The following is a 13,484-nucleotide window of genomic DNA, read 5'->3' on the forward strand; positions in this document are numbered from 1 at the left end:
TTAAAGCAGCCTGGTTTTTGATAGCAAGTGAGGTATGGTAGTGAAATAATGGCCGACCTGCCACTTAAGGCTGGATTTATGTTTTACAAGCTAAAATGGTTCTATTTCTGTTGCTATGTTAGATAGCTGTTTACACTTAAGGCTTTTATAATAAGAAAACACTGTGTAAAAAGATACATTTTAACAGAATTTCATAAGCTTCTACACTAGAGATAATAACCGGAATATTGAAAATAATACTGTCACTTTCACTTGCGTTTTAAGTCAGATTTATAGCTTTCTTTTATTTATAACCTAGTTCTAGATTGAAAGCAAAATCACCATCTTATTATTTCTTATTCAAAGGCTGGAAGAAAAGAATACCAAGAGATGATTTTGTATAAAAAGATTATAGGATTTGGCAGAAAGGTCTGGATTCAAACTGTGGCCTTGCCATTAATTAGCTGTAACTTTGAATAAGTCCCCTTAATCTTTGGCTCATTAGTGAAATGGGGGTAATATTGACACTATATTTGTATTACTATTACCTGTAATGACACAATGACACCCCACTCTTGTGACTTATAGCCTGGACTTATCATGACCCAAGTCTGTTCTGCTTTTAAAGTCTTAAATTTGCAGCATCCCAATCTCAGTATGGCTCAGACAGTAAAGAATCCACCTACAATGCGGGAGACCCAGGTTTGGTCCCTGGGTTGGGAAGATCCCCTGGAGGAGGGAATGGCTACCCACTCCAGTATCCTTGCCTGGAGAATCCCATGGACAGAGGAGCCTGGCGGGCTACAGTCCATGGGGTCACAAAGAGTCGGGCGTGGCTGAGCGACTAACACACACACACACAATTGTAGCACACAGTCTTTGACCCTCCTCTTTTTCCTCCCTCACACCCTGCACACCTAATCTTTGTGAATAAACCCTCTGGTCCCTTCTGTCAGTCTCTCAATCCCCTTAAAACTTTAATAACTTGTCTATCCAGTCTTGGGCCCCAGGATTCCTAATTTTAATCATTTTAAGCCAATGTGTGCCATCTCCTTAGCCCTTTGTTCTTGCCCAGTATCCACCTTGCAGACATCTTTCCTAAGGTCAGTCCAGCCATTTGCTTTCTTTTTCTCCTTTTTGGCTACTTGGCACAACTCAGGGAAAAGTACAAACCCCAGTCCCAGTGACACTTGAGACTATTGAATCATCTGTGGTGCGTAATGGCTCAGTTCCTCCTGTTCCTGGAAGAATTCCTCCAAAACTTCACCTCTCTTTCCTCCCACCACCCCTGGCTGCAGTACTCTGTGGGTGCCCTCCTTGCCTGCCTCTAGGAAAAACGGGAGCCAGTGGGTGGGAGAGAAGCCAATGCAGTGCCTCTCTCTCCCTCCACCAGCTCATCACACCATCTTACCTTCTTCCATCTTGTCTTGGAGCAAGACCTTCCCCTTCTTCTGTTCAAGACTCGTCCTCCTCCATGGGTGTGGGCTCCTGCCTCCTGTTTCTGGGCCTTGCTCCTCTCTCCCTGTGTTACTGCTTTCCTCTCAGCACAGACTTCATCAGTGGGACCTCAGGATCAGTTTCCATCTCTTTCCTGACTGAACCACTTTTTTCTACTTTCTTTGTCTCTGTTTGGTCACCTCCTACTTTTTTCCTTCCCTCTGTTTAATCTGGCTTCTGTCTCTGACTCACAATTCCTGCTTCTATCCACAGGGGCCTCATCATTGTCAGAGTGAACGAGCCCTTTTCAGCCCTTATTTTACTTGGTCTCCTGTAGCATCTGGTTCTGACTATACCCTCCTTTCCAAAACCCTCCATACCCTCCTTTCTGAAATTTTCTTCTTCCTTAACTTCCTTTGACATTGCAATATTCTCTTTTCCCACCATCTGGTTGTTTTTTCTTAGTGTCCTTTGTGAGTTCTTCTGTTCAATAAAACCAGCTCATCCCCCTGAAGCTTAGGCTACTCAGCTGGCTTCCTGGTGGACACGAGAGTCTGGGTATTTATCAGACACCTGAAACCTTGTATGTTTCAGACTGAAGTCACTTCCTCCTCTCTTTGTGTTTTCCCATGAATCTTCTTTTTCAAAGAATGGTTCCCTGAACTACCCAGATTCACACACCAGAGATGTCAGCTTGTTCCCATATAAAAGTCCTGTTGATTCTACTTATTTATTCCTTAGATCCATTCTATTCTCTCTGCTGCAGACGTTGTTTCAGATCCTGACTGATTTAATAGTCTCCAAATTGTTGTAGAGAATGAATGAACTACAGTCCTGGAGCTGACGATGGTGTGTGGGGAGTTGAGGATGGGGGGTTGTGTGTGGAAGACAGCAATAGGGTGTCCTTTTTGGAATCCAATCTGATCCTGTGACTCCCAGCTTAAACCCTTTAATGTTATACTCTTTAGCATGACGTGGGAAGTTCTTCTTGACTGGGACCTTGTCTATTTCTCCAGCCTTATTTCCTGCTGTTTTCCATGCATGGCCATACGCAGATTCTGACTCTTCCTAATACGTTGACCCATACTGAACTGTTTTCAGTGCCTTAAGTGTCCTTCCTTGTGTTTTTCCTGATCTAGTCCCTTTGATCATTTAGGATTGAATTAAAGTCTTAACCCTGCTACCATTCCTGTCCAGCTTAGTCTGAGTTGGCTGCTCTGGCTCTGATTCTGTGGAATATTTGGTCATCTGTCTATCATAATATCAGTTTCACAAGCTGAGAGTTTCTGAAAACTCCATTTTGGAAAATCATAGCTGAAAACCCCCAAATCTTGAGAGAGTAACTAGTGCTAGAAAGACTAAGGTTGCAAGTAAACTCCTGAAAGCCCTGCAAAATATTTGTTTATTAAATTAAGCAATAAAGAAAATGCAGAAAATGAGATGAACTCCAGTGAGAACCTACATATCTTAAATAATAGATATTTTGGATAAGTTGTATAGCCGCTTTGTATCTTAGTGTCCTTGTCTATAAAATGAGGATAATACTAATATTCATCTCATAGTTGGTTATGATAAGATATGAAAGGCTTTAAACAGTGCCTGGCATAGTAAGCAATACATAGGTATTAGTTATTAATAATGCTTTTCACTTACCAGCTATGATAACCACATACTGTTTATTATTTCCAGCTCCCTGTTTGTATCAATGTAATTAGAATCTGTTTTGTTTTGAAGTGTGAATATGAAGACACACTTTCTTTCACTGATTCTTCAATCTAAGTATTCAGTGGTATCTAATTTATTACCCACAGTTGTGGGGTCATCTTAGTTGCCACTGTTGTCTCAGACAGGTGCCTTTTTATTTGACTTGGGAAGAGTTTGGGTGATGTCCATCTAATAGGTAAGCCCAGCTCACTAATATGCATTTCTCAACTCCCTTCCTCAGGGCTCGGGATTGGCGCTGTCCCAGACATCCTGAATGTGGCAGAAGAGGCTGATCTGGGTTCATTAACCTCTTCTGCAACATTCTCTCTGTCTGCACTCTCTGCCTTCCTCCTCCCTTCCTCTCTTCTTCTCTCTCTCATTCACTCACCTTGTCCTCTACCTGAGGTTCCACTCTCTAGTTTGCCTTGCCTTTGCTTCCTTCATGTTTTCAAGACTGCCCTATACTGACACCTACTTCTGTTCTTTATCTGCTCCCTACCTCCACTTCTTTTTCTCTTACCATTTCCAACAGGACTTGATATTCATTTACTGAAATTAAAAATATTTATAGTATTAAAAACATATAATAGGAAAGCTGTGACTGTAAGTTCCATGAGGGCAAGAAATAGTACTTTATTCATATTTGTGTTAGTAGGTGCTCAGGGGAAAATTATTAAAAACAAATGAGGTGATCTATGGGAAAGAAATGCATAAATTGTAAAAAAAAATCACTATACAGATTTTTAACATCTAATCTGGTCTTCCCCTCTTACATTATGGAGTACTATAGCACCTTCATCATACCAAAATCCTGAGGATCTATTTTTATAAAAGTATCTTAAAAAGATGTCCCAACCTTCATAGATAACTGTCTTTTATTACCTTCACAAATCTATAAGAATATTAAAAACTTCAAATTATTCATTAAATCTGTTGTTTCACTTATTTTTCATAGAAAACAGTGATCCACAGCTCTGTTGACTCTTTTATAGTTAGTGTCTGTTACTATATATATTTTCTCAGCCTCTTCCTTAGCCTATGATGTCATGAATATGTTGACTCCTTTCCTGACATCATTCAGATTGCTCTCACAAGTGCCTCTAACTTCTCTAATTTTGATTTAGGTTGTGGAGTTAGTAATTACATCTGTACCTAAGTGCAGTGTTAAAGAGTAAAGGTCTAAGGTCTTTGCTTTATCAGACCCAAGTCCCTACACATCTGGTTCCTTTATACACAGTGAAGGTAGAAGCTTCAACAGATCTGAATTCCTGTTTCCTTTTATTCTAACTTTTTTCCCAAATCACTTGCTTTAAAACTGTATTTCTTAGAAGTATCTGAGAATATTGGTAACCCAGTACCAATATTGTTCATAAATAATTACCGCTAAGTCACTTCAGTCGTGTCCGACTCTGTGTGACCCCATAGACATCAGCCCATCAGGCTCCCCTGTCCCTGGAATTCTCCAGGCAAGAACACTGGAGTGGGTTGCCATTTCCTTCTCCAATGCATGAAAGTGAAAAGTGAAAGTGAAGTCGCTCAGTCCTATCCAACTCTTAGCGACCCCAATGGACTGCAGCCTACCAGGCTCCTCCATCCATGGGATTTTCCAGGCAAGAGTACTGGAGTGGGGTGCCATTGCCTTCTCCGTCATAAATAATTAATGGTGTATAATTAATGGTATACGTTATTTATATATATTTACGTGCAAATAGTTAGGAAACTTAGAGAACTGTTTCTAAGTAGGTTCCTTGCTCCTTTTTCATAATCTTATAGTAATTTCAGGTCTCTTGTTGAAGTCTAGACAATTTCCTTTGATCTATAGAGAACCAGTAAAGTTGTTGTTATCTTACTGCCACTGAATTAATTTTTTAACTGAGTGAAATATATCAAATATGTGTGTGTCAATTTAATAAAATACAATCATAAAGTTCATTTCCTTCTGACCTTTGTAACACACAGGCTGGTAGATTAAATTTCAAATTGAAAAGCATGATATTTTCTCAATAGTATCTTCCCCTAAAATTGTGGCAGAAATAATATGTGACCAGACTGGAGAGTGATTTTGTTCCGGCAGATATAAATTGAAATGCAGGAAGTTTCCAGCTGTCAATTGTTTTGCTTTTTTCTGGATAAGTGAAAATATTTGAGAATATATTATAATGTTGATTATTTGAGTTAAAAAAAAAAAGAACTTTGGATGAGAATAGTATAGCACTAAGCATAAAATTAAAATTGTATCATGGCCTTTAAAAGACAGCCTTTTTAAATCTCAGTCCTCTTCAGTTTTTTTCTGCAGTAGAGTTGTCCTGGGAGGACCTTGCAAAGTAAATTAGAAAAGAATATTCTGGATCTAATAAACATAGTTCTCTTTCAATGAAATAAAGTAGATTTCTCCCTTGCTATTTTTCTTTAAAGTAATTATTGTGTCTTGTAAGGACAACATATATTATGTATTTTCTTTTTAATGATGTCTTCCACCAAAATAAGATGTCATGACTCAAAGAAGCCTCTGAAAATGAAACAAATAGGAAACAAAATTATATTTTTGTAAATATTCTTTTAGAAGTAAAATCTATTAAAATGAACTTAAATTAATGCAAGAATTTTATAATTATGATTATTATGACTCAGACCACTCAGAGATAGACACACCACTTTTTATATATAAAACAGGTGCTCAGTAAGTTGTCTGTGAATTTAAATTTAAATTACAGGGCTGCTATATTGTTCAATTCCAGGAAATTTCCATTCATCTACAAAAGAATGGTATTAGTGTTTCTTGGAATTGTGTAACAATGTGGCTTGTGACTAGGATAAGAAGGTTTTTTTTTTTTTAACTTATTATAATTATTGTGCCCATTTTATCTGAAATTAGATTTCCTTTATAAGACCTTTCTTTGTAGAAACTTGACCACATTCCAGTGTGTACTGAAATCCATTTCTATTTATAGAAGTGATGCCTTTTTAGAAAGTTTTTTATGGACTGTCATTTTACTTAATAATGGAATCTTGTGCTGATTGTATTTGTGATATGTTGTGAACAGAAATTGTCAAGGTTAGACAGTTCTACTGGAAGTTATTATGAGCAACACAATGAAATGTTGACTCAATCAGGTGAGTCATAAGATCTCACCCTATCTGCTTGCTCCTATTATTTGCATTTTTGTCCTATAAAAGAAAACAGACATAGCAAGTATTTCTATTTATTTCCTTATGAAATTCATGAAAAGTTAAAGAGATTTGCCTCAAGCCTTATTGAAAAATGAGAAACTGATCAAATTCTGAATAGAATGTGTATATTACTACCCCTTCAGTTTCACTGCATTTACCATCTTCCAAAGATTTCTCATCAATTTGAATTTATTATCTAAAAGGTATTTTTCTCAAAAAGAAAAAGTAAATATTAAAACATATAAAAACAGAAGTATAATGTGTTTTTATTAAAAAGTGTGATTTAATTCAAGACTTTTAAGCATAGTATGTACAGTTCTTGATGTATTTTTCAAAAGTTTCACCTATGAATTGATGAATGTCTATCAATGATTAATAAATTAATACATTGTATTATTATTGGCATTAAATACTAGCTTTTAATGGTTCACTGAATCTAAGACAGGTTTTCCGGTTAGGAGATCGTGGAATATCAAGAGTCACACTTTAATAATAAAAACTAACAGTTCAGTTATTTGTTTAAATGAGCACCATTTTGATTTTCTTACCATCCTTTCTGAAGACTGAAGCCATGGTTGAAATAAATCATTAATGTTGCAAATGCAACATTCCTGAGCTTAATGCCAAAGAAATGCAGATAGATACTGATCTTTTGGACAGTAGGCAAGTACGTAAGGCCCAAGGTGACAGAAATCAGGTCCTGGTGACCAGGTTTAACTTGATATTCGAGTCTTTGGCCATATGCCTATACCTATTCCACAACTGGAAATGAGGAAAAGGAGGAGGGAAAGGCAGTTCGTCATTTTTATTTTGTGCAGGTGACCTTAGCTGATTGAGGTCTGAATGGTTCAGGCGAATATCCTAGTCCTGTCTTTCCACATTTGTGGTCAAGGAAAGGTTACCCAGCGTCCTCACTGGTTCACAAAGCACCAGTGAGGTGCATGATTGATTTATTGGCTGTTGCTAGCAGGAACATAATTTGAAGATGCAGTCACCTCTACTTCTATACTGTATAACATTTCCATACTCATACAACTTTTCAATACATGTTGCTAATATTTAAATAAAAAACTATTTTATGTATTTACATAAATAAATCTTCGTAGACAAAATATACCGATTGTCAGGCATTTTATTTTATAGCTCTATTCTATGCCTTTATGGGCTTCCCTGATAGCTCAGTCAGTAAAGTATCCACCTGCAATGCAGGAGACCCCGGTTCGATTCCTGGGTTGGGAAGATCTGCTGGAGATGGGATAGGCTACTCATTCCAGTATATTTGAGCTTCCCTTGTGGTTCAGCTGGAATCAGCTTGCAATGTGGGAGACTTGGGTTCGATCCCTGGGCTGGGAAGATCCCCTGGAAAAGGGAAAGGCTACGTACTCCAGCATTCTGGCCTGGAGAATTTCCATGGACTGTAGAGTCCATAGGGGGGGTCGCAAAGAGTCAGACATGACTGAGTGACTTTCACTTCCCTTCTATGCCCTTTATTTAGCCTTAGGGAGGATTTTACACAGAATAAAAAAGGAGTAATACATTCTTGCTTGGTTTACTTATATGCAGGGCCAGTCTGAATGGAAAATACAACCTGCTAAAAGCTTGCTCCCCTGTGCCTCAGTTTCCTCATTTGATGACAGTACTTGTTCTATCAGTTGTTATGCCCTTGAGTAAGAAGTGCTGTGGTTTTTTATAAGGAGAACAGAGGCACCTGCCTGCACAAGTGTTTCCACTGAGTTTGGAGATTTATTCTTAAAGCCCATATTGATTGAGTGCAGGCACTGATCTGTCATTGAAGAGAGAGAAGGAGCATGACAAAGAGAAGTGTCTGCCCTCAAGACACCTCCTTTCAAGAGTCAGAGCTGCGCAGTGTACAAGATAAATTTATCATTTGTTTGATGACAGTAAAGCCGGGATGGAAGATAATAAGAGCTACAGTGGAATGGAATCATTAGATTGGATGGTTAGGGAAGGACTCCTGAGGAAAGGTGACTTTTGAGTCAAAATCTGAAGGAAATGAGCAAGCAAGTAGAACAGAAGGGCAGGGCTGAGGAGAGGGTGGTGTGCGTGGGCTGGGGGAGACACACAGCAGGAGATGAGGTCAAAACACAATCTTTAGTAACACTGAAAACACTGAAATATCATCATACGGTTTCCCTGGTGGCTCAGATACTAAAGAATCCACCTACAATGCAGGAGACCTGGGTTCAGTCTCTGGGTTGGGAAGATCCTCTGGAGAAGGAAATGGCAACCCACTCCAGAATTCTTGCCTGGAGAATTCCACAGACAGAGGAGCCTGGCGAGCTACAGTCTGTAGGGTCGCAAAGAGTCAGACACAACTGAGTGACCAACACAGACATCATCATCATTTATCCAGAGCCTATACCATATGTTTATGTGTGTGTGTACTAAGTCCCTTCAGTGAGCAAATTATTTTGTATGCGATTCACAGATAAGGCAACTATTGACCAAAAGTAATTCTATAACTAGGAAGTCATACAAGGGCTCCTCAGCCTCCTCCAAAGCCTTTTCTCCTACTTTCCATCTTCATCTCTTAGGTCCTCCAAAGCTCCTGCTCAGTTTGGTGACTCTCTCGGACTAGGTGAAATGCCTGCTTGAGAAGACAAGATTGGCTGAAAAGCCAGCAAGATGCTCTCCTTGCTCTTCTCACAGTCCCTGACCAATAAGTCTAGGCTGGAGGCATGGAAGTGTGGTGGGAGACAATTCCACTGGGGTCAGGGAAACTTTACCCTTCTTGAGAGGAAGCTGCCTGACAGGTCACACTTGGATTGCAGCTAAATTTAGCTGATAAATGCACTTATAAACTAGTCAGCTACCCGCCCAGATCCTGGGGCATGTCAGATTTACTTAACAGACCCCTCTTTCTTTCCCAGGGTGTCATCTTTTGCCCAGCGTTAATGTTCTGGAGGGAGGGTGGAAGCTTCGGAGAGGCTCTTGAGCCATTACTTCTAGCAGCTCATTTCCCAAGGATGGATGTGTTTGCTGACAAATTGCCGTAGTCCATGGTCACCACCACTTTGAAAGATTATAAATATGTACGAGCCCTCCTGTATTTATAAAATGGCTTTCGGTTTTCAAACGTCCTTTTTGTCCTCTCGCCCTCCCACCCAAAGAACGATTTGCAGCCTTTGCTTGGAAAGCATAGTTGCTCATGCAGTCTGCTGACACAGACGACCTCCTTTGGCAGGAGAGAGGTTTTCAGCCTTTGCAGAGATCTGGGTCCTCTGCTGTTGCAGGTGGAACCATGACCATGACATAATCATTGTATAAACCATGCCAGATCTGTATTTGGGATGTCTTTCTTTGGCCATTTTCCAGAAACTTGAGCTCTTTAATCAGTTGCCTAAAATGGGTGAATGGTGTCATTAATGTAGAATAATGTTGCTCATCTTATTCTTTTTTTTTTTTTAAAGAAAAGAGGGATCCTCCTTGCCTTCTTTCTTAGAAACAAATCACTTACAACAATGGCAAGATCTGAAGAACTTAAGTTGGGTAAAGGCAAACACCTTTATTGTTACATAGTTGACCTTTATATTTTAGCAGGAAGTTTCACCATGATTTATATTTTAATCAAACAAAATACTGTATTCCTGAATTGAGCTGCCAGCAGTTAAAAACTATAAACATTTGAGAAGGGGAGAAGAACACACACACTGTGAAGAATTGACAAGAGTGGCTGAGAAATGAAAATAGGATATTCTTTCCAAAATTATAATTAGCAAAAATTATATTTCTGTGTCCAAATATAAACCAAATTCTCTTTAGCCCCAATACTACTTTATCAATTTTTTTAAATTTAGAATATGCTGCTTCACTGGGAGCCAGTGAAGATTTTGGAATTGGCCTCCTAACACACACAAAAGCCCGATGGAGAGGGATCTCACAGGCTATTGGGTATTACCTGTGTTCTAAAAGGCCACAGATGTTGATAAGAGGAGAACCTTGTTCATACAAATGCTCCATCATTTTATTTTATTTTTTTTTTTATTTTTGGCTGTGCCATGCAGCATGTGGGAAGCAAGGATCAAACCCATGCCCTGGGCAGTGAGAATGCAGAGTACTAACCACTGGACCTCCAGGGAAGTCCCTATAAAAGGCCATGCATGTTGGAATTTGAGAACAAGCCCCTCATTTGTAAATTCTGCTAAGCAAAGAAAGAACAATGACACCTCCATCTGCTCTCCACCTGCGCTGGAGATCCCAGAAGGCATGACCTTATCTTTTTTTTTTAGGAGTTTATTTATCTTTTGATCTTTGTAAACTTTGCCTCTGGGGGATTATGACATTGACAAGAATTCAGCATTCATTGAGCACCTATTAAATATGAAATTATTTTAAATTGGGGCTTGTCAGTCTTGGCCAGATTAACATTTGGAGCCCAATACTCATTTGTTGGGGGTGGGGGCAGTGTCCTGTAAGTTGTAGAAGGTTTGGTACCATCTCTGGAATGTGAAGTCAAGTGGGCCTTAGAAAGCATCACTACGAACAAAGCTAGTGGAGGTGATGGAATTCCACTTGAGCTCCTTCAAATCCTGAAAGATGATGCTGTGAAAGTGCTGCACTCAATATGCCAGCAAATTTGGAAAACTCAGCAGTGGTCACAGGACTGGAAAAGATCAGTTTTCATTCCGATCCCAAAGAAAGGCAATGCCAAAGAATGCTCAAACTAACACACAATTGCTCTCATCTCACATGCTAGTAAAGTAATGCTCAAAATTCTCCAAGCCAGGCTTCAGCAATACATGAACCGGGAACTTCCAGATGTTTAAGCTGGTTTTAGAAAAGGCCGAGGAACCAGAGATCAAATTGCCAAGATCCGCTGGATCATGGAAAAAGCAAGAGAGTTCCAGGAAAACATCTATTTCTGCTTTATTGACTATGCCAAAGCCTTTGACTGTGTGGATCACAATCAACTGTGGAAAATTCTGAAAGAGATGGGAATACCAGACCACCTGACCTGCCTCTTGAGAAACCTGTATGCAGGTCAGGAAGCAACAGTTAGAACTGGACATGGAACAACAGACTGGTTCCAAATAGGAAAAGGAGTACGTCAGGGCTGTATATTGTCACCCTGCTTATTTAACTTATATGCAGAGTACATCATGAGAAACGCTGGGCTGGAAGAAACACAAGCTGGAATCAAGATTGCCGGGAGAAATATCAATAACCTGAGATATGCAGATGACACCACCCTTATGGCAGAAAGTGAAGAAGAACTAAAAAGCCTCTTGATGAAAGTGAAAGTGGAGAGTGAAAAAGTTGGCTTAAAGCTCAACATTCAAAAAACGAAGATCATGGCATCTGGTCCCATCACTTCATGGGAAATACATGGGGAAACAGTGTCAGACTTTATTTTTTGGGGCTCCAAAATCACTGCAGATGGTGACTGCAGCCATGTGCCGGGGTCCAGCCCCGGCTGATCCAGGGTATTCGAAGGAGAGACGGCATCGGCGACTATTTATTTATTTATTCATCAAAGATATAAAGAGTAATAGAATGAGGATAGCTCAGTAGGAACATTCAGTGGAGAAAAGAAGCTGAGTAGCTTGGTTTACGCGGAAAATCAATATAACCCGTGACACCAGGTTAGCTCTGACCACGGAGGCCGCAGGCGCCCTCTCGAATAGCGGAAGGTGCCCCACCTTAGACACCTTCTTGAGTGGGTCTTAGAAGCCCAGGCAAATAAATGGTCGCAGAGGATATCCGTGCTCCAGATGGAGACTCAGCTGGAAATTGAGGGGAAGAATGACATGGGGAGACCAAGCTTTGGTGAGCAAGGCCCGTAGCTTTATTTTCAACAGGGGCTTATATACCCTAAGTTACACATAGAGGATAATAGGGGATGCAAAGTCAGCAGTCTTTGATGCTTATCAAAAACCAGGGTTTCTTTCCTGCAAATTTATCGTATACAAATGGTTTAGGTGATTTACATCATCTTCTGGCCAGAAGGCCTATTAACATTTTATGACTCTTGACAAAGACTTATCAACAAAGACTTATTTTCTCTAAGAGTAATTATTTTAAGGTTTGGCGCCATCTTCCGAAGATAAAATTACATTCCTATAGGGCAGATGTGTAATGGGTTTACAACAAAGGAAAGAATTTATTACCTTAAGGGTCTAAAGTTACTAACACCAAGGCCACTACTTATTTCTTCTACATACCAACTATATTAATTAATACACATTCAAGGATACAATTCAGGGGATGTGAAAACTTGGCGACAAGCATTGGTTCATCAATGAAGTCTTTTACTAGTTTTTATTCTGACAGTTTCTAACTCTCTGAGAGGCTCTAAGCTATTTGAATATCTGAGACTGTAAACAATCGTATGCATAGCTGTAGGGGTCCGGGTAAACTTGTCAGGCGAGTTAGAGAGCCATCTGAGGGGTTTAGATTTAAAAACTCCTAATTGCCCAGGAACTTTATTAAGTGGAGCTGTAAGTTAACTCTTTGACAGAGAGAGCGAGATGGTGGTGGGGGACAGCCCCCAGTAAAGTCAGAGGTGAGAGCACAAAGCAATAAAGTAGGTAGACTCTGGTTTTGGGGGGGTAGATGCTCGAGAATATCCGGGGGGACTCCCGAGGCTCGATCCCGCCTTTGCGTATGCCGAGCCTCCTTCCTCATGATCTTTGTCACGAGTGGAATGTCTCTCGCCGGCTCCCGGCAGCCATGAAATTGAAAGACACTTACTCCTTGGAAGGAAAGTTATGACCAACCTAGATAGCATATTCAAAAGCAGAGACATTACTTTGCCAACAAAGGTCCGTCTAGTCAAGGCTATGGTTTTTCCAGCGGTCATGTATGGATGTGAGAGTTGGACTGTGAAGAAGGCTGAGCACCGAAGAATTGATGCATTTGAACTGTGGTGTTGGAGAAGACTCTTGAGAGTCCCTTGGACTGCAAGGAGATCCAACCAGTCCATTCTAAAGGAGATCAGCCCTGGGATTTCTTTGGAAGGAATGATGCTGAAGCTGAAACTCCAGTACTTTGGCCACCTCATGTGAAGAGTTGACTCACTGGAAAAGACTCTGATGCTGGGAGGGATTGGGGGCGGGAGGAGAAGGGGCCGACAGAGGCTGAGATGGCTGGATGGCATCACTGACTCGATGAACGTGAGTCTGAGTGAACTCCGGGAGTTGGTGATGGACAGGGAGGCCTGGTGTGCTGCGATT

General features: G+C 40.2%; 1 protein-coding gene across 9 annotated transcripts in view; it reads left to right on the top strand.

Moving 5' to 3' along the window:
• The window catches only part of TNIK (TRAF2 and NCK interacting kinase), a 400,335-nt gene that overhangs the window by 206,023 nt on the left and 180,828 nt on the right, over positions 1 to 13,484 (top strand). The gene's annotated exons all lie outside the window — the stretch shown is intronic.

This window comes from Bubalus bubalis, chromosome 1 (genome assembly GCF_019923935.1).
Source record: "Bubalus bubalis isolate 160015118507 breed Murrah chromosome 1, NDDB_SH_1, whole genome shotgun sequence".
Lineage (NCBI taxonomy): Eukaryota > Metazoa > Chordata > Mammalia > Artiodactyla > Bovidae > Bubalus > Bubalus bubalis.